The sequence below is a fragment of the Coenobita brevimanus genome, chromosome 29 (assembly GCF_032717465.1).
Source record: "Coenobita brevimanus isolate Jiangsu-jjx chromosome 29, ASM3271746v2, whole genome shotgun sequence".
Lineage (NCBI taxonomy): Eukaryota > Metazoa > Arthropoda > Malacostraca > Decapoda > Coenobitidae > Coenobita > Coenobita brevimanus.
In genome coordinates this window covers 8,579,158-8,601,707 of record NC_136982.1, presented here as the reverse complement: position 1 = coordinate 8,601,707, position 22,550 = coordinate 8,579,158, and positions in this window count along the sequence as shown.

Below are 22,550 nucleotides of genomic sequence, written 5' to 3'. Positions count from 1 at the left end.
TTCTGTGCTCCAGTAGTGAGAGTGAGAGAGGTCTTCTAGCACCCAGACTCCACTACACTACAGTTCTCCAGGCTCCCATACGCTACATTGACCAGTATTTCCTTTTCGTATTTTCCTAGGTTTCAGAAGTTAGCTTCTGAGTGAGCGAGTGAATGCGATCTCTTTATTTTGAATTCATTTTGAAATGTAACGTTAAATTTATTTCTTTGTAATCAATAAATTTAACAGTTCTTTTTCTCGAGCTTAATGTAATGTATACTCGTGTTTCATTTCTCCATACTAAGCTTATTTCTCTATTAGCTCCTAGCTTGCATAAACGCTGTGCTATTCATAACTGGTACTTAGGCCAGTCTTGTTGTATTAAGCTTAAAATCCGTTGTGCCTTCTAGGAGTTAACGCATCAGCAAGAAGCTGATATCATTAACAGTATTAGTTATTAACTGTCAGGGGTGAAGTCACTTTCTCCAGAGGCTAACAGTACTAATAAACAGCAGTTGTGAGTAATTAGTCTCTGCTGTGTACTGTTGAGAAAGTTTATAAATTCTCGTTCTGAGAGAATCGGCGAAGCAAGCCAGAATAAAGTAATCATTGCTTGATTTTAGCAAGACAATTCATTGTCCCTGCTCTTCAGTATTATTGAGAATTAACTTTTAATATTGCATTTAAATTAAAAACCCCGTTGACAACTGGCGACCTCATTTCAGGATTTAACTCCTAGTTCTATTGTTAACGAAATAAAACTCACTCACTCAGCCAGTTAGTTATTAGTTATAATAACTAAAGGTTATAGGCACAAGCTTACTGGTGTTTACCGTTAATTTAGCAGTGAATTTCTGCTTTATTAATCCATAGAGTACTTAACTCTATTTAGTACTTTATTCTTGGTAACGCCAGACGATTTTATTCGCTCCTGGGATGTTGCTGTACCCATTGCGTTAATTATTGAGTCTTCCCAGTTATCTGCATTTTTGCTTTATTCTTTGCCAGTTAACTAGATAAGACTGGTCACCACTGGCTTGTGTCTGTATTCTTTACTTGTGTTATTAGCATTCGTTTGCAAAGCAGCAGTCAGTACTCAGTTTCGGCTTGCTTAGTAAATTAGCGTCATGGCTACCACCGTATTTTTACAGGAAGCCAAAGACATGGGGCTTACCGATCCCCAGGAAATTAAAGAGTACATACTCTCACGGCATAATCAGGAGCAGCAGCGCGAGAATGATGCCCGTGAAGAGCATAAGATTCAGCGTAAATACGAGTGAGAACAGTGTGAATACGAGCGAGAACAGCGCGAACAACGTGAAAGAGAGCATGCATATGAGCAAGAGGAGCGTGAGAAAGAGCGCGAATACAAGCGTGAACAACATGAACGCGAGCGCGAACAACACGAACGCGAGCACGAACAATGTGAAAGAGAGCATGAACATGAGCGGGAACAACGTGAACGTGAACGTGCCGAACGTGAGGCAAGAGAAAAACATGAGCTTGAGGTTTTGAAGCTCAAGCGAGATTCCTTGGCTTCAGGCACATCTGCTACAGCCAACCCAAGCTCCACTAGCGCTCTTCCTACACATGTCCTGGCGACCCCCTTCATACAAGGAAGGCGAGCGAATCGAGCCATACATAGCTCATTTTGAGGACATGGCAGACATGTATCAACTGGATGAGGCAGTTAAGCGGCTCCAATTTCTTAGTTTATTTGAGGGCCCTGCCCTCGATATTCTCCACAGAATTCGTGGAGACAATCTCACGTATGAGATGATGAAAGCTGCACTCATTAAGGCATATGGTCTCACAGTAAACGACGCCAAAGTTCAGTTCATGCGAGCTCATCTCCAAGACAAGGAGACAGCTGTTCAGTTCCTCGACCGTCTCACTGCTTACTTAGGTGAGTGGATGGAAAAAGATCAGACCCCTAACACGCTAGAGGGGATTATTGACCTCATGCTGCATACACAGCTAGAGAGGTCATGGCCCGCTGAGCTCATAGCACAGCTTAAGATCTGCCAGGTGAAAGATGCCAGCCAAATGGTGGAAAAGGCTGATGCATTCTTCACTGCTTACGGGTACCAATCTCGTAAGCAAAACACTTGGAACAGCAGAAAAGATACTGCCAAGTCTGGGAAGCCGTCTCAGACTGAATCCCAGCACCAAGGCCGTTTTCAGAGTAATGGCCAAGGTCCAAGCAAACTGCAGAAGGACCAGGGGCAAAATACACAGCAGCCTGCTTGCAAGCAGTACAACAAGCACCCCAACCAGCAGCAGTTCCCCAAGCAGCAGCAGCAATACAAGGACAAGCCACGTAGCTCTCAGTCAGGTCAATCAGTGTATCGGAGGCAGGAGGCAAACGCAGCCTTCATTCCACGACAAGCACACAGTGGTGCCATCTCTACTAGTACAGGTACTTCCCAACAGTTCACGAGTCCCCCTCCGACCATGAACTCTCCTCCACAGGTGGTCAATGCTCCACCTCCTCAGATGGTGAGTACGACTCCTCAGACACCTAGTTCTCAGGGCGCCATGTTTTCTGCATCGGTTGTTCCGCAATCTCATGAATGACTGGCTGCTACCTCCTCAGACCCTTCCACCAGCAACACTGCCTTTCTTGTTCAGCCAGGGTTTGTGGGAGGTGTTTCTGTAAATGTTCTGAGGTATAATGGTTCCTCAGGTTGCTCTGTTAAGCAGAGTTTAGTTCGGCCTGATGAGTATACAGGTCGACAGATCCAAGTTAGACTTATTGATCGATCAGTGAGATTGTTCCCTGAGGCACGTATCCAGGTGGCGTCTCCATTTTTCACTGGCCTGACAGCTGCAGTTGTCATGCCAGAACCTTTAAATGACCTCATTATAGGCAACATACCTGGCGTCAAAAATAGTTGCGCCGTAGATGTTGCTACTCAGACTTCGGCTGCTGCGGTAACACGAGCCATGGCCAAGGCCCCAAATCGCGTCACTCCGTTGACCGTCGCAACGCTGCAAGATCTGATTCATAGTCAAGATGTTGTCCAAGAGCAACAGACTGACTCAACACTTGCCTCAGTGCATAAGAAGCTGGAGGGTAAAGTGATTAAGTATTCATGGTGAGGACAAGCCAGGTTCCTTCGTAAGTGAGGACGGCTGTACTGTGAGCCACAGACACCCCAGGGTGAGGTTCGACTGCAGTTTGTCGTTCCTGCAAAGTATCGCCGAGCAGTGTTTGAATTAGGTCATTGTTCAGCGATGGGAGGTCACATGGGTCAAAAGAAGATCTCTGACCACATCCATGCTGACTTTTTCTGGCTAGGAATGGGACGGGAAATAACTAGGCTCGTACGTTCCTGCGATGTATGTCAGCGTACCACTGACCGGGGACGTGTCCGTCCTGCACCATTGAAACCAGTGCCCATAATCTCTGAACCGTTCGAGAAAGTAGCAGTTGACATTGTTGGGCCAATCACCCCTAGGGCTAGTGATGGATCAAAGTATATCCTCACTATTGTTGATTTCAGCACACGGTGGCCTGAAGCCGTGGCCCTTAAGAATATAGAGGCCGTCACTGTTGCTGAGGCATTAATTGAAGGGTTCTGTCGTGTAGGTATCCCTAAGGAGGTCTTAAGCGACCGGGGTTCGCAGTTCACATCAGCAATGATGAACGAAGCGTTCAGGTTGCTGTCCATCCGAGGTTTACGGACTACGCCGTATCATCCCATGTGTAACGGGTTGTGTGAGAGGTTCAATGGGACTCTCAAGAAGATGTTGAGGCACATGACCGCCGAACAGCCAAAGGAATGGCCGCAGTTCATTGCTCCTCTTCTATTTGCTTATCGAGAAGCCCCACAGCATTCATTGAAATTCTCACCCTTTGAACTGGTGTATGGAAGGTCAGTCCGGGGCCCATTTCAAGTCCTTCATGAGTAATGGGACGATGAAGAACCCGACCCTGAAGTCAAGACCACCTACACCTACGTCCTTGATTTGGCTGACCGCCTCCAGTCGACGTGCGAGTTAGCTAAGGAAGAACTGATCAAGGCACATGAAGTTCAAAAGGCTTATTACGATAAGAAGGCAAAGCTTCGGAAGTTTAGTCCAGGCGATAAATGCTTGGTATTACTCCCCACTGCCCAGAACAAGTTGTTAGCACATTGGAGGGGTCCATATGACATAGTTGAGCGCATCTCAGACCTCAACTATGTAATTCAGATGGGGAATCTTCGTAAGAGGTTCCACGTTAACATGTTGAAGGCTTATCATGAGTCAAACCCTGAGGAGGCTGGCCTACGAGTGGCTGATGACAGTGACCAGCCACTGAAAGGAACTGGGGCAGCTGTGGTGATCCCAGCTGATGACCATGATGACGAGCCCTTAACCGTTCAGTCTCACTAGGAGGAGACTGTTGGGGATGTCCTACTTAATCCTGACTTAGCAGTAGGAGACCATAATGCCTTAAGGTCACTGCTCTGTCAGTATGCTGATGTCTTCTCAGACCAGTCAAGACTTGCAAAGGTTGCGTGTCATAAAATTGAGTTGACCAGCAATGCTCCCGTAAAGGTTAAGCCATATCCGATTCCCATGCGACTACAGGACGCAGTAGACAAGGAAATTGCCGACATGGAGACTGCAGGCATTATCGAAAAGTCCTCATCTCCTTACTGTAGTCCGATGGTAGTAGTTTGCAAGAAAGATGGTGGAGTCAGGATTTGTGGCGATTATAGGAGGCTAAATGCAATCACCAAAGTCCATGCTGAGGCAATGGGTGACCATATTGCCATCTTCTCCAAGCTGGCAGGGTCACGATATTTCACGAAGCTCGATCTAGCGAAGGGATTCATCCAGATTCCCCTTCATCCTGAGAGTCGTCAGTTAACTGCCTTTGCTACTCCTAGGGGGTTGTACCAGTATAAAGTCCTACCGTTTGGACTTACCAATTCCCCAGCAGTATTTAATCATGACATGAGACAAGTGCTCCATGGTATCGTAGGAGTAGAAATGTTCGTTGACGATGTTCTCATTCATTCTGCCACGTTGGAGGAGCACCTCAGACTCTCGGAAGTCGTTTTCAGTAGACTCCAGAGTTTCAACATGACTGTGAAGCCTACCAAGTGTAAAATTGCACACAGTGAGGTGGAGTTCTTCAGACATATAGGTGGCAACAATCACTGCAGGTGTCAGGGTGATAAGATTAGAAAGGTTAAGGAAGCCCCAAGACCCGTGACCAAGAAACAGGTTTGGGCATTCCTCGGCCTAGTGGGGTATTATAGAAGTTTTGTCCCCAACTTTGCCCTCATTGATCAGCCGTTGTACGAGACGCAACAGAAACATGCTCCAAACACCATCGAATGGGGAGAAGTGCAAGAGAGATCTTTTGGCACCCTCAAGAATATGCTATGCAAGGAGCCTATCTTGCAGTTGCCTGATTCCAATAAACCTTTCATATTGCGCACTGATGCTTCACAAGATGGAGTAGGTGCCGTATTGATGCAGGAATCGGAAGGTGGAATCTTCTCAGTGGCATACCACAGCCGTAGGTTAAAACCCGCCGAGAGGAATATCAGTACTGTTGAGAAGGAACTCTTGGCTGTGGCTGATGGTGTTAAAAAATATTATTATTATTTGTTTGGGGCACCATTCACTCTGGAAACTGATCATATGCCACTCACTAGTCTTAGCACGACCAAGACGGCTAATGCAAGATTGACACGCTGGACACTGTATTTACAGCAGTTTAACCTTGTTGTGAGATACATCAAGGGAAGTGATAACATATGTGCAGACCTGATGTCTCACCTGCTAACTGCTGACTAACACGGGCAACTGTTGTGTGCCAGGTTCTGTAAGATAGGCGTCCTCAGAGATTTGAGTAATCCAAGGACCAACCTGGTTCCCAGTTAAAAGTGTACCAGTAATTGCGAATGTCTCACCCGTTGGTCCCACAGGACACATTATGTCCAAGACCTGTATACACGTGTTCCATAGTTTAAGGAGGGAAGGTTCGAGAACCCGCAGAGGCAACCCGAGGCTGTGTCTGCGGACACATGAGCCCGAGTTTGCGTAAGGATTCTCAGCTGCCCCGATATTGTATATACATGTGTACTCTAGGCTAAAGGGGGGAAGTTTGAGGACCCATGTGCAGTCCGAGGCTGTGTCTGCGGACACACGAGCCCGAGTTTGCACAAGGATTCTCAGCTCCCTGATATTAATATAAGTACTGTAGGTTAAGGGGGAAGTTCGAGAGAGAACCCTGCAGAGGCGACCCGAGGCTGTGTCTGCGGACACATGAGCCCGAGTTTGCACAAGGATTCTCAGCTCCCCGATATTAATATAGGCACTAGGTTAAGGGGGAGGTTGAGGACCCATGTGCAGTCCGAGGCTGTGTCTGAGGACACAAGAGCCCGAGTTTGCATAAGGATTCTCAACTTGCCGACACTAATCGTAGGTGTAGAGTTAAGTTTAACCAGTAAACTACACGAGTCCTCGAGACCAACGGCGTCCAGGGACTATGTTTCCTGGTTAATAATGTACCTAATAAATTAATGGCGACCTCGAATGTACGAAGCTTAGGCTGTCACTCGTATTTTTCAGCTAGAGCATACCTTTCGTAGCATGTACTGATTGCTAGGCAGAGAGAGTAATTGTAATGTAATAAGAATTTTTGTCTCATTGACACTTTTGATGCTCCACCTTAATTGATTTTGCAGGTACAGTGATGGGTGTAGCAGTTTTGCTGTGCGGGCCAGCTGATCGTCTGCCGCACGCTGCCTCCTCTTCTCCTCTGCCTTCGTTGTCGCCATATTATTAATATTTACTATCATTTTACACGTAGGTACAGTTACACTACAACTGTCACACCTACACCGTGTATTACATACACCACACTACACAACAATTAGTTGTCAGTGTAAATGTAGCGAACTTTCACTCAGTTTGACCTGAGTACAGGATTTTCACCATCATCACGGAGTTTTTTCCCTCAAGCTTGCCTCTATTAACGTAAATACAAGGTTTTTAAGCTCATTGGCGATAGTGATTTTCTCCTGTAGCAGGATAGCACACACACCACAGTGTGAATCTTGTGTGACTAAGTTAGGATGTGTACATATATATATACAGTATATATATCCACACATTTTTTCCCATAAGGAAAAAATTTCATTTTGAAGGGGCATAATGTCACGAATCAAATTCGCAACATTTTCCTTTTGTGAGAAACCACAAACTCCATCCATCCATCCATTGCCAGACGCCATGTATCCCAAACGGGGTGGCCGAGGGCTTAGAGTTAATTGTTTTACAGGGAGGGGCACTAATCCTCCACCAACCCCACTTGACACGTAGGGAGTTATGCCAACAGCATCTGGTGTTCCCAGGCAGTCACCCATCACAAACTATTAGTGGAAAACTCACTGTGTATCGTTCGGTTAACCGTTTCTCTCTCCATTTCGATGGTACACTTTTTTCAAAACATTCGTCACTGTTTCAAAAGTGACCATTCTAATGCACGTCATTAAGTGCTCTACTGAGCGATATTATTGTTTCTATATTGTTCATCCCTGCTTGCCTCAACCGTTGGCCACACCTTCTTCCGGCTGCCCTGGGCATCCTACCCCACACATCGATTTGAATCAGTCTTTTGTCTGTCGCGACGGAGTGTGGTTCTGTGCTCCAGTAGTGAGAGTGAGAGAGGTCTTCTAGCACCCAGACTCCACTACACTACAGTTCTCCAAGCTCCCACCCTTCCTTGGTGATACGCTACACTGACCAGTATTTCCTTTTCGTATTTTCCTAGGTTTAAGAGGTTAGCTTCTGAGTGAGCGAATGAGTGTGATCTCTTTATTTTGAATTCATTTTGAACTGCAAAGTTAAATTTCTTTCTTTCTAATCAATAAATTTAACAGTTCTTTTTCTCGAGCTTAATGTAATGTAAACTTGTGTTTCATTTCTCCATACTAAGCTTATTTCTCTATTAGCTCCTAGCTTGCATAAACGCTGTGCTATTCATAATTGGTACTTAGGCCAGTCTTGTTGTATTAAGCTTAAAATCCGTTGTGCCTTCTAGGAGTTAACGCATCAGCAAGAAGCTGATATCATTAACAGTATTAGTTATTTATTGTCAGGGGTGAAGTCACTTTCTCCAGAGGCTAACAGTACTAATAAACAGCAATTGTGAGTAATTAGTCTCTGCTGTGTACTGTTGAGAAAGTGTATAATTTCTCGTTCTGAGAGAATCGGCGAAGCAAGCCAGCATAAAGTAATCATTGTTTGATTTTAGCAAGACAATTCATTGTCCCTGCTCTTCAGTATTATTGAGAATTAACTTTTAATATTGCATTTAAATTAAAAACCCCGTTGACACTTTCTAGGCATGCTGTTAATAACTTTGGTGAAATTGTATCTTCCTGACGCACGCCCTTCTCAATCATAATTTTTTCCGAGTCTTTATGTAATTTAATGTAGCAGTTCCCTCTTTACATATGTGAGCAGTTATATATATATATATATATATATATATATATATATATATATATATATATATATATATAAATCTTGTTTTAAAATATCGTTCTATTCAAGCCAAACCTGGATGATAATATTCAACTGAGAATGTGCATTGAGGCCGCTTCGTTCCAGTGACATTTTTCATACATTGTTCTTGGTATATACAGTAGATAGATATGATAGATATACAGATAGATAGATAGATGGACAGACAGATATATATATATATATATATATATATATATATATATTATATAACACATTCATATATACCTATTTGCATATATATATATATATATATATATATATATATATATATATATATATATATATATAAATATATATATATATATATATATATATATATATATATATATATATGCAAATAGGTATATATGAATGTGTTATATATGGTGATGTATAAATAATAAGAGTTTTATTACCTTGGATGATCATTTTTTATTATAGTTCATTAAACTGTACATGCGTATCAATAGGTGAGCTTGTGATATAAACGAAAATAGTTTGTGGTTAGTCAGAAACACCAGGTCAGGACCTACCTACACCAGGGTTAATCTGAGCCCTGAGGTCAGGCCGGGTACCTTACCCACTGATTAGATGATTTTGGAACGCTCTTGAGGATGTGGGTCTTACTGTACAATGGGGCACCACCCAAAAAATATACAGAAATTGTTTACAAAAAAAACTTCATTACCAAACATACAGCAAATCTACATTAAGTCCTTTCAAGTAAGCACTCCCCTTGAGACACCATACATTTGTCCCAGTGCTTTTCGCATTCCTGGAAACACTTCCTGTTGTCTTTTGTCACCTTGCTGATATTCCTGAGAATTTTCATTTAGCATAGGGGGCTAACCCTCCTAGGAATCATGGTTGGAATATTGTACCGGTATATAATGAAAGACCTTCGGATTAACCAGGCGAACTCACCGAGGAAGTTTCATTCAAATCCATCGAATAGCCTAGGAGAAGTAAGGTACAGACACACAGACTGACAGACACAGTAACAGACAGGCTGAATCTCGCGCAGTGGCATGAGGCTGGTAACCAAAAATTATCTCATCCTGCTTCGCATGATTGATAAAATAAAAAATAAATAATAATATGCGAAGAAGAAGAAAACATATTCAAGGCTGGCAAAATTTGAATTAACCAACCGCACTATAGGTCCCGCCATGCGGCGTTCTTTATTTAGCATATCATCATCATCTTCAATGTTAAAGACTGAGCGAACAGACAACAAGACAAGAAATATAGCAAAGAAAGAGAACTATCAGAAAAAGGAATATAACACGATTAATGTAATTAAAAAGCTTATTGTTTACACCTGTATTAAGGATAATTTTAGTGTCTGAATATCTTTGTTTCATATATCAATTTCATGTATCATTTCTCTAAATTCACTCCAGTCCTCTTTACTAACCTTGTCTTATTCTAGTTACCCGTCCTCGACCCAAAGGGCCTCGGGGACGGGTATTGTTTTCACTCTTTTTGTCTGTTTGTTTGTTTGTCTATTTGTCTGTCTGTCTGTCTGTTAACAACTTAATTAACGCAAAAACTACTGGTGCGAATTTGAAAAAAATTACATGGATGATGGGCTATGACATTTTGACCCTCTAATAAAACTTTGGGCCAAATTAGGCAAGTACCAGGCTGTAGCCCAAAAAGTGAAAAAAAAAAAATCGTTTTTTCGCCATAGCACTTTTCAAATTTGTCATATCAACATGAAACGAAAACCTAAAGGTGCATTTTTCAAATCTGCATCCTACACTATGCATCATTACATCAGGGGGTCACTCCCCCTCCCCCAGTTAACGGTAGGGGGGGCAACGTCAGGTGGGTCGGGCCTAAAATTCCAAATGAGCATAAAATAGTAAATTTTCACCCAATTTACGAAAAAATTGATATGTGACATCACTGAATAAATATCCTGTTGTGTTTATAGGTCAGCACTAAAATGACTGCCGGGAACGGGTTTGCTACGCCTTAGCTCCGCATCTTGTAATTTAGTTATGATCGTAGGAGCCGCCTTGTATGGGCTAACTGACCTACTGCAGTAATCCTCTCCTCTTATGTTATGTTCACTCTTTTACGAGAGAGAGAGAGAGAGAGAGAGAGAGAGAGAGAGAGAGAGAGAGCATCATTATGACATCAATACTTTTTATGCCCCCTTTCCCATGGTATCCTTCAGAGCTGTATGATGGAAGAGAACTAATTTACTTTTACTTAAGTTTCTTGTGAAATCAAGTTATTAGGTCACCATGACTACATTAACCCATCAGCGCCCAGTGTCCTCAGTACGGAACGGAACTGGGCATTTTGAAAATTTAATAAAGAAGGGAACCCCGGGGTACGGACCTATGAGCTTCGCGACTATGAGCCGATAGGCGGAGGGCAGTACATCTAGCGCCCTTCCACCAAAATCCCTCGCACAAGAACTCTGGGAGCCAGTGGGTTAAGGCATATAATTGGTCCAAAACAGGTATACACCAAAATAAATATATGCCCTTTAATCAGGTCAAACTAAGAAAACCCTGTAATAAACATAAAACTTCTTCCTTTTTACAACACCTGAACACAGTCTTTGTGCCAGTTCCCTTACTATGAGAGATGTCATGTTTACATTATACACATACTGTACTGTACATGTTAAGCTGTGTATTTGCGCGTAACAAGTAGTCACGCCGATAAAGAGAATTTATCCTTCTCAGATTATGAGGGTATACTCGTACTACACACACACACACACACACACACACACACACACACACACACACACACACACACACATCTCTCTCTCTCTCTCTCTCTCTCTCTCTCTCTCTCTCTATGCACCGGGTATATGTATTTACAATTCAGCAACTAGGAGACTTAGTAGAGTGAAAGGAGACGGAGTCGTATTCTTCGTGATTTTCACTTTTTGCATAACACTCCTTCACTACGTTGCTGCTGCAAGCTATGCCGACGTTAAAACGATACTAATAGCATGAACGAGGATATTAAAGAGCTATGTGGAAAATAAATCGTAAAATTGTTCTGAAGTCTCCTGTCGCCTAAGCTGTCATGAGTCTCTCTCTCTCCCTCTCTCTCTCTCTCTCTCTCTCTCTCTCTCTCTCTCTCTCTCTCTCTCATGAAAGGTTACAAGCAATTTACGTGAACCCCTTAAAATTACGATTTCTTTAAGCTTTTTTTCAGGGCTACCATGAATTTTTCATTTATTTCCTACGACCGTCAGATAATTTACCGTTCTTCACGGTAGTGAAGGGATTATGAACTGTGCCATCAAGTTTTTTGTAGTTACCATATTTCCACCGCCACACTCTTTTGCTCAGTTTATGGGAGAAGTCTCCTGGTGAAGAGATTAGACCATGGTTTGTTTGTGTTGTTTTCCTTCCACCAAACAATGTAAGTTTTGCAACCGTGTGTGGACATCATCGAGCTCAAAAATGAGTTTAGTAGCGAAAACGTTAACTAGCGAAACTTAGTATCAAGATTAAGTTGCGTGAATGTGGTTCCCATTAACCCCTTATGCATTATAAGGTCTTTATTTTACCTCCTACCATTTCACTGATCTTAATCCACTAAGCTAGGAGATGTATGTGTTACCTGTATTTATTCTTACAACCTATAAAAGATAGGTGGGGGTGCCCATCAGTCAGCTACTTGATGCAGTCCTGCCAACTTCTTCCTTCATGTCCATCATTCTTTGGGGGTTTCCTCCTGTTATTCCCTGTTTTTCCCATCCATCCTGTCATTGTTTATTACTCTTCTTTCCACTTCGGGTGGCTCTGCACTGAGTGACAAGCCAAATAGTATCCTGTAATTCAGGAAACTGGATGGAGAGAAGCGATTGTGGCGTCCATCTAAGAAACCAAACTTCCACACTAATCCCCGCGCCTCGCTGTGGCGAATCGCTGTCAGCCGCATGAGGGCCAGAGCGGTTGCTTACCTGTGGTTGATGAGTCTGCTCGATCAGACTGACTGGAGCAACAACAACAACAACAACAACAACAATAACCTACAGATGATTCAACGTAAGACTCTGGTAATTAAAGGAATAATGAATACCTCCTGGCTTACTAAATTATGTAACGAAGACGGAAATAAAACAGAATAATGCGAAACTCGATGCAAGGGGTTAAGGCGGACAATCATAGTTAAAAGTTCATCAGCGTTTCCCTGCCCACTGTCGTGCTATAGGATGCTGTCTATCTATCTATTGCCAGACGCCTTAATCCCGTAGGGGGGGACACAAACAAATCGCCTCCATGTTAAACGGTCACCCACCATTTCACTGCCCTGCTTCCAGCTCACACCTCCCTCTCTCATATACCTCTCCACTCCATCCCCCCATCTCATCCTTGGCCTCCCCCTCCACCTCACTGACATACTCTCCTTGTTGGTCTCTCGCTCTCCATCCTCTCCACATGGTCAGATCACCTCAACGTATTTCTCCTAACGCTATCACATCCACATGCACACCACAATGCTTCATTTCCTCATATGTCAGTCTCTCTCACCACGTAACTCCACATGTTCCTCTCAAATAACTCATTTCCACTGCTTTCACTCTTGACCTGTGTCTTTCCAACAAGGTCCACTCCAAGCTTTTCTTCCATACGTCAGAGTCTGTATAAGTAGTGTCATGCAGTGACTTTTTTACCTCCATGCTCACTTCCGTTTCTTATTGCTGCTTTCAAAGAACCGGTAACCTTTCTTCCTTGTTGTATCCTTTCAACCACTTCACCCTCCAGACTTCCATCCTTACTCATCACACTACCCAAGTACATAAATGCACTCAAATTTTCCATATCCTCATCATTCAACCTCACTCTACATCCGGTGACTTAATTTTTCTCGAAGACCATAACTTTACTCTTCCCTACATTCACTTTTAGATTCCGTTTCTTACACACTCTTCCAGACTCATTCACTAAGCCTTGCGGTTCCCCTTCGTCTTCACTTAATACAGTATCATCTGCAAACAAGAGTACATGGAGTTACCAAACATTTCCCTCTCACTTCAGCCACTCCAGCATCCACTGTCCTACCTTGTATCTCTTTTACAACCCCGTATAACCACATCCATATACAGACTGAACAACCATGAAGACAACACATCCCGGTTTCAATCCAACATTCAAATAGAAAAATTCGCACAATTCACGATCCACACGCACTGCTGCCTTAGCACCCTTAAATATACTCTTTCGAGTCTATTCTTAACAGAAAAAAATTAAAGTATCTCTCCTATCACAACCTTCTTTCTGATCGTCAGTATGGGTTCCGTCAGGGACGCTCCACTGGCGATCTTCTGACCTACCTATCAGACTCCTGGTCATCCTCCTTTCGGGACTTTGGCGAAATCTTTGCCATCGCATTTGACATCTCAAAGGCTTTCGATCGAGTCTGGCATAAATCTTTAATTTCAAAACTGCCCTCTTACAGTTTCTATCCTTCTATCTGTCCTTCATCTATAGCTTCTTTTCTGGTCGTTCTATAGCTGCTGTTGTAGACGGCTATCGTTCTTCTCCCAGATCTACCAACAGTGGTGTTCCTCAGGGCTCTGTTCTATCACCAACTCTCTTCCTTCTATTCATCAATGATCTTCTAAGCTGCACATCTAACCCTATCCACTCGTATAATGATTATTCCACCCTTCACCATTCCATTCGGTTTCCGCAACGTCCATCTCAGCAGTTACTTCAACAAACAATGGATGAGGTATGGCACATCTAAAGTCCGACTTGGGTCGTATCTCTGACTGGGGTAAAAATAATCTTGTTGTTTTTAATACATCAAAGACTCAGTGTTTACACCTATCAACCAGACAAAATCTTCCACAGGAGTACCCACTAATGTTTAATAATATCCAGCTAAATCCTGCATCATCCTTGAACATGCTTGGGGTTTCATTCACACGGGACTTATCTTGGAAAGATCATTTAACATCTCCTGTAAAATATGCTTGCAAGAGATTAGGTGTGCTAAGCCTACTCCATGCCTTCTTTACCCCAGTACATTTGTTGTTGACTTTGTACACGGATCTTATTCGCCCCTATTTAAGTACAACTCTCATGTGTGGGGTGGCTCCCCACATACAGCTCTTCTCAATAGGGTGGAGTCAAAGGCAATTCGTCTTATTAACTCTCCTCCTCTTACTGGCTCCCTTCAACCTCAGTCTCTTCGCCACACTGTTGCCTCTTTATCTCTTTTCTGTCGCTACTTCAATGGTCACTGCTCCTCTGAACTCTGCTTCCATCCCTCCACCACTACGACGGATGCGTAGGACCCGTCTAGCAACAAAGTCTCATCCCTTTTCTGTTCAACTCTCTAATGCAAGAGTTAACCGTTACTCCCAGTCCTTCATTTATGCAACAGGTCAGCTCTGGAACTGTCTCCCTCTGTCTATATTTCCTACTTCCTATGATCTCCAGTCTTTCAAACGCAGTGTGTCCAGGCATCCCGAAATGAATGGATCTTGAATTTGGCTCTCTTTTGTATTGTTTTTGTTTTTTTCTTTGGAAAGAACTGTTTGCGGGGTCAGCCTTTGGCTCCCTCTTCCTTGCATATATATATATATATATATATATATATATATATATATATATATATTGTCAGAAGCCTCAATCCCATTCGGGGTGGCCACAAACAAATCGCCTCCATGTCGCCCTGTCCCCCGCCATTTCACTGCCCCGCTCCCAACTCACACCCCCCTCTCTCATATACCTCTCCATCCCATCCCTCCATCTCATCCTCGGCCTCCCCCTCCCTCTTCCCCCCTCCACCTCACTCACATACACTCTCTTCGTCAGTCTTTCACCCTCCATCCTCTCCACATGGCCAAACCACTTCAGTATATTCCTCCTAACGCTTCCTATCACATCCACATCCACACCACAACGCTCCTATATATCCTCATTTGTCAGCCTCTCTCCATGTGACTCCACAAGCTCCTCTTAAATAACTCATTTCCACTGCTCTCACTCTTGACTTGTGTCCTTCCAACAACGTCCAAGCTTCACTTCCATACGTTAGAGCTGGTATCACAATACTGTCATGTAGTAACTTTTTCACTTCTATGCTCACTTCCCTGCTCCTTATCACTGCTTTCAAGGAACCAGCAACCTTTCTTCCCTGCCGTACCCTTTCAGGCACTTCACCCTCTAAACCTCCATCCTTACTCATCACACTACCCAAGTACTTAAACGTACTCACATTTTCCAATTCTATCCACCCTGTCATATGCATTCTCCAATTCCATGAAGGCTGCTTACAGCTTCTTTCCTTATGTAGAAACTTTTCTACCAAAGATCAATGGTAAGAAAGAATATCTGATCTACGCAACCTCTTCCTTTCCTATAACCACCCTGTTCTTCACCAACTAACTCCTCTGTTATTTCCCCAACTCTGACAAGATGTATCCTATCATACACTACATGCTTCATGAAGTATGTTTCTGTGATGGCAATATGAAACATACAACAAAATAATGTGAGAAAGAAGGATAGTCTTTGCTGACGTTTAAATCGGAATGAACATCACGAGAGGCAGGACAGAACCCCAGCAGGGGAGTATCAGTGGACTTTTATTTCGCGATAATACAGCCGTTGTGTTGTCTTTTTCTGAGAATGAAATAAGGGAACTAATTCATTAACAAACGACAATCTCTGTCCAGTTAAGGAAGACTAACTGTAATAAAGAAGAGACAATGAGTCGGTCGTATTATCATTGAGTAGATTTCGTTGCATATCTTCATTAACAATGTATTCTGGTCATTACAAAACAATATCTCTTGTAATAATATGCAGCAAAGTACCTGTATGTCGATAATAAAATGATGTGAATAACATGAGAATATTAACCCCAACAATCATATAACGTAATTTCATTTTATTACTGCTACCTCAAAAAGATTTTTCGGACTTCAAGGGATATATGAAGCTTCCGTTAACTCCTTCGCTACTATGATGCACTTCTGTGAAGATTAAAATGGTCTGTAGTTAGCAAGAAGTAAAAAAATATATCTATATATACCTGGGATGGATGTGTTAAGGTGCAATAAGCAAAATATATCTCTATAGAAGAAGTTCTACAAATTTTCCCATGCCAACGAAGTGTGAGGGACTCAAGTACAAATCTTAATTAATTATCTTTTCCTATTGTGCAGCCACAACAAGGAAGCTTTGCCATAACTATGTATGGTATATATGGTATGTGTTATATAAACAAGATCTTAAGGCCTTATGGTAACTTTTTGTGTTACATCAACAAGATCTGAAAACAAAGGAGTCGAAGGACGCATGTGTAATTTTCATGTTAGTCTCAATAACCACATTTCTTTCACATCATAAGAGGAATCACAGCTATATATTAAATTCTGGAGAGTTACAGCCTTTGTGGTTTTCTCTAAAACGTGTTACAAAGAAAAAACTGAGCAGATGTGAATTCGATACTTTTCACAGGGCTAAATGGCAAAATGCTAAGCCAAAATTATTCAGCAAACACTTCCATCATATCATTTTCAACCAAATAGCTGTATCTCTTTTAGTTTCTGAGATACAGTAATTCAGTTTCAAATGAGCAATATTTAGAATAAAAATGAGTACATGACCTTCAAAGTCAAGGTCATTATTATTTGGCACAAGGACTTGGTTTATCCTAGGGTACCTTTATGTAGTATCATGATCGAAGAAAAAATAAGTGCAAAGAAGAAAAATAATAATAAACTTGTCAGGAGCAAGAAACTTTGCCATCGATATGGTGAGGCTTAATCATTTACCTATTTTTACTGTGCAGCCACATTAAGGAAGCTTTGCCATAATTAATTTCATCATATAGGGTATGTGTAATAAAAACAAGATGTGAAGACCCTAAGGTAACTTCTAGCATAAAATCAGCATAATCTTAACTCCTAACCACCAGCTGACATGTATAGCTGTCACAATTCAGGGCGCGGAGCACTGCCGTCTGACAGCATATACCGCACTCACCTTCCCACCACCCTTTGAACTTGCGACCAATTCTATGATACCCACCGGGTAGGTAGGAGCCCCAGGTTCCTGGCTTCGGCTTTCCTGTCATTCTCTGACTAAATATATCTGTGCTGTTTACTTATCCCCTAATTCTACTGACTATCAAAAATTCTTTGACTATCTTACTTCTACGATGGAACACATTCTATCCATTTCTCCTTTCTCTGAAATCTCCATTCTTGGAGATTTCAATGTTCTCCACCACCTTTGGCTCTCCTCTCCTTTCACGGATCCACCTGGTGAACAAGCCTACATCTTTTCTATCCTTAATGACCTACAGCAGCTTGTACAGCACCCTACCCGTATCCCTGACCGCCTTGGAGAGAGCTCCAACATACTTGACCTCTTCCTCACAACTAATCCTTCTGCTTACTCTGTTAATCTTTTCTCTCCGTTGGGCTCCTCCGATCACAATCTTATTACCTTAACCTGTCCTATCACTCCGGTACGACCTGTGGACCCTCCAGGGAAACGTTGTCTGTGGCATTTTGGAGCCGCAGACTGGGAGGCCCTCAGGCAGTACTTCTTTGATTTTCCCTGGAATGATTATTGCTTCCATGGCCGTGAGCCATCTGAGTGTGCCTTGCGCATTACGGAGGTTATTCTCTCGGGCATGGAAGCATACATTCCTTTCTCATATCCTTTGACTAATGCAAGAAAGCCTTGGTTTAATCACGCTTGTTCTAATGCTGTCCGCAACAAGGAGAGGGCCTACAAAAGGTACCGGAGCCAACCCACCCCTGAATCACATCATCTTTACGTTTCTGCCCGGAATCGTGCTAAGTCTGTTCTTCGCTCTACTAAAAATAATTTCATCCATACTAAATGCTTTCAACTCTCCAATTCGAATTCTTCCCGCTCCTTCTGGCATCTTGCCAAAAATCTTTCTAACAACTTTACCTCATCATCCTTCCCTCCTCTTTTCTACTCTGATGGTTCTGTAGCTATTTCTTCTACTGATAAAGCAGATCTCTTTGCACAGACTTTCTCCTCCAATTCTACCTTAGACGATTCCGGTGCTGTTCCTCCATCACTTCCCCCCTCTGACTTCCTCATGGCTGACATTAAAATTTCTTCAGTTGATGTATTTTCTGCCATCACTGGCCTCAGTACTAACAAGACATATGGGCCTGATGGGGTCCCTCCTGTTGTTCTCAAGAACTGTGCTTCTGTGCTTACACCCTGCCTAGGCAAACTCTTTCGTCTTTGGCTGTCAACTTGTACCTTTCCTTCTTGCTGGAAGTTTGCTCTCATTCAGCCAGTCCCAAAGAAGGGTGACCACTCCCAACCCTCCAACTATCGTCCAATTGCTTTAACGTCCTGTATTTCAAAAGTTTTCGAGTCAATTCTTAATAGAAAAATTTTAAGGCATCTTTCCTATCACAACCTTCTTTCTGATCGTCAGTATGGGTTCTGTCAGGGACGCTCCACTGGCGATCTTCTCACCTACCTTTCAGACTCCTGGTCATCCTCCTTTCGGGACTTTGGCGAAAGCTTTGCCACTGCACTTGACACCTCAAAGGCTTTCGATCGAGTCTGGCATAAATCTTTAATTTCCAAACTGCCCTCCTACGGTTTCTATCCTTCTATCTGTGCCTTCATCGCTAGCTTCCTTTCTGGTTGTTCTATAGCCACTGTTGTAGACGGCCATCGTTCTTCTCCTAGATCTATCAACAGCCGTGTTCCTCAGGGCCCTGTCCTATCACCAACTCTCTTCCTTTTATTCATCAATGATCTGCTAAGCTGTACATCTAACCCTATCCACTCATACGCTGATGACTCCACCCTTCACCTTTCCATTCGGTTCCCGCAACGCCCATCTCAACAGTTACTTCAAGAAACAAGGGATGAGGCTATGGCACACCTAATGTCTGACTTGGCTCGTATCTCTGACTGGGGTAAAAATAATATGGTTGTCTTTAATGCATCTAAGACTCAGTTCTTACACCTATCAACCCGACAAAATCTTCCACAGGTATACCCACTAATGTTTAACAATATTCAGCATAATCCTGCATCATCCTTGAACATGCTTGGTGTTTCATTTACTCGGGACTTATCTTGGAAAGAACATATTACAGCTCTTGTAAAATCTGCTTCCAAGAGATTGGGTGTGCTAAGCCGACTCCGCTCTTTCTTTACCCCTGCGCAATTGTTGACTCTATACAGGGGTTTTATCCGCCCCTGTGTGGAGTACAACTCTCATGTGTGGGGAGGCTCCCCACATACAGCTCTTCTCAATAGGGTGGAGTCAAAGGCTTTTCGTCTCATTAACTCTCCCCCTCTTACTGACTCCCTTCAACCTCTGTCTCTTCGCTGCACTGTTGCATCTTTATCTCTTTTCTATCGCTACTTTAATGGTCACTGCTCCTCCGAACTGTCTGCTTGCATTCCTCCACCTCTATGACGGGCGCGTAGCACCCATCTGGCAGCAAACTCTCATCCTTTTTCTGTCCAACTCTCTAATGCAAGAGTTAACCGTTACTCCCAGTCTTTCATTTATGCAACAGGTCAGCTCTGGAACTGTCTCCCTCTGTCTGTATTTCCTGCTGCCTATGATCTCCAGTCTTTCAAACGCAGTGTGTCCAGGCATCTCAAAATGATCGGATCTTGAATTTGGCTCTATATTGTATTTTGTTTTTCTCTTGGAGGGAACTGTTACTGCGGGCTCATGGCCTTTGGTTCCTTCTTCCTCACATAAAAAAAAAAAAAAAAAGGTATCCTGCGGATGCGCGGTTCAGTCTGTACACGGCAGTGGTAGCATGAGGAGCCATGTCTTCTTCTTTGTCGTTGTCCGATTCCACTCCACAGCATGAAGAGACTATTGCCTCATTGACCCCCGCGAAAGTTCTGCCCTTAGTGCTGAGGAAAGGGCTAAGTGATAATGACATTGGACGTGCCTTGGACGACACTGTGTCCTCATGGGCACTTAGCGAGAGCATGTCCTCAGAGGAGAGGAAGAGCTACCATGTGGAGAGTGACTTCTCTCACCCCCCGACACCTACCTGCTCTTCAACGTCAGAGAAGGCTCTGAAACTCCTTCAGGAGGAGGAAGGGCATATAAAAGTGATGAATTCGGTGAGGAGGAGGTGACTGATGTCCCTATATACAGGGAAGGTGACCATAGAGCTGGCGGTCATCAGCGGAACAAACGCCAAAGAGCCATCTCTCCTACACTCTCGCCACCTGCTCGCCGACGTCTCGCCCAACAACGATCCTCTACACCTCAGCCTAGCACCTCAAGGGCTGATTCTCCACAACCATGACCATCAGGAGTGGTATTTCCCACATGGGCCCCACGTGGAGATATTCAGCACCGAGTGTTTCCCCAGTCAAGTTCCGCATCAGGTGAGTCATCAGCCACTTACTCCCCCACCTCCCACACCTCTCCCTCTCCTTCCCCCTCACCCCCTGCCCAAGGGCATGCACGTGGGCGTGCACGAGTGATGAAAAAACGTCCTGCAACTGCCAGATAGCCGGCTTTACCACATGTGGGTAGAGTTGATACCTTTGTGTGGGAAGATGGTGCCAGCTTTGAGCCGTATGTGCTGGTATTCGATGAGGAGGAAGCAGGTGTGCAGGACAATGAGCTTCCCCCCAGGTCCTGAACTATTAGCAACATTTTCAGGGCATTATTCACAACTACCATCATGTAATACCTGGTGGAGGAAATCAATTTCCATTAGGCCATGTGTGTCCAGTGGCTGGACATGGCTGCCAGCGAGAGCACAGACATGCATGACTGGATACCTGTGCAGGTGGGGGAGACATTTGTGTGGCTAGCCCTTACCACGTTGATGGCACATGTAAGAAAACATGTGCACCATGACTACTGATCGGTTGATGAACTCGAGGGCACACGTCTCCGTTAAGTATATGGCCCGTGACAGGTACCTGGCCATCCTAAGGTTCCTTCATTTCAACAGAAATTATGGGCCTGCACTGAACTACAGGTTGTGGACAATACGACCAATCCTAACAATGCTCAGAGAGTCATTTTCCTATGGTTTTTCGTCCATTCCAGAAAATGGTTAATGACGAACTGCTGGTGTCATTCAGGGGAAGGCTGCATTTATTCAGTATGTGCCATCAAAGCATCACTGATTTGGCCTCAAATTCTTTGTCCTTTGCGACTGCAAAAGCTGGATATATGCAAGATGTGATAGTTTATTCAGCAACAGATGTTGATATACCTGGTGATGATCCTCATGGTTTCTCGGCATTTGGTGTGAAAGTGCTCAGGGAAATATATTTCAACAGGCACCACATTCTGTATACCGATAAGTATTACACTGCCCCAGCACTGACGAAGTATTTTCTTGACCACGGTACTGGGTCCTGTGGAACTGTTAGGGCCAGCAGAAATAAATTCCCTGTATTTCCAGCAAAAACTGCAAAAGGAGCCCTTCTTATCAAGAAATGTGGCAACATGTTAGCCCTTCTCTGGTATGACAAGAGACTGGTTAACATGTTGTCTACAGTAAATAAGGGTATGTTGGAGGAAACTGGAAAAACAGACTACAGGACCAGGGAACCCATGATAAAGTCAGATGCTTTCAACGATTCTAATATCAACATAAGGCTTGTTAATAAATCGGACATGCAAATTGGTGAGACTGATTGCCTACGTAAGTCCCGCAGGTGATACAAGAAGGCATTTTTACACCTTCTTGATGTTGCCATCCTGAACAGTTACATACTGTTCAAGGAGCTTGTCAGGAAACCTCTCTCTTTATGAGAGTTTGAGAGAGAACTGGCACATGAACTCCTTGAAGAATATTCATCTGCACAGGTGCCAGGTGCTACGTGAGGGAGAGCAGCCACAGCAGACAGGCTAAGCTGTGCCAAGTATTTCCGGCGGCACAGGCTGGTAGAGATTGCCTGTACCACAGCAGGTCGTCAGGCATGCAGGCAGTGCCATGTCTGTCACACGATCGAACACCGTCCCCCAGCACGAAGAGAGACCTCATACCAATGTGCAGACTGCAAGGTCCCCCCTATGCACTAAATGTTTTTCCGAGTATC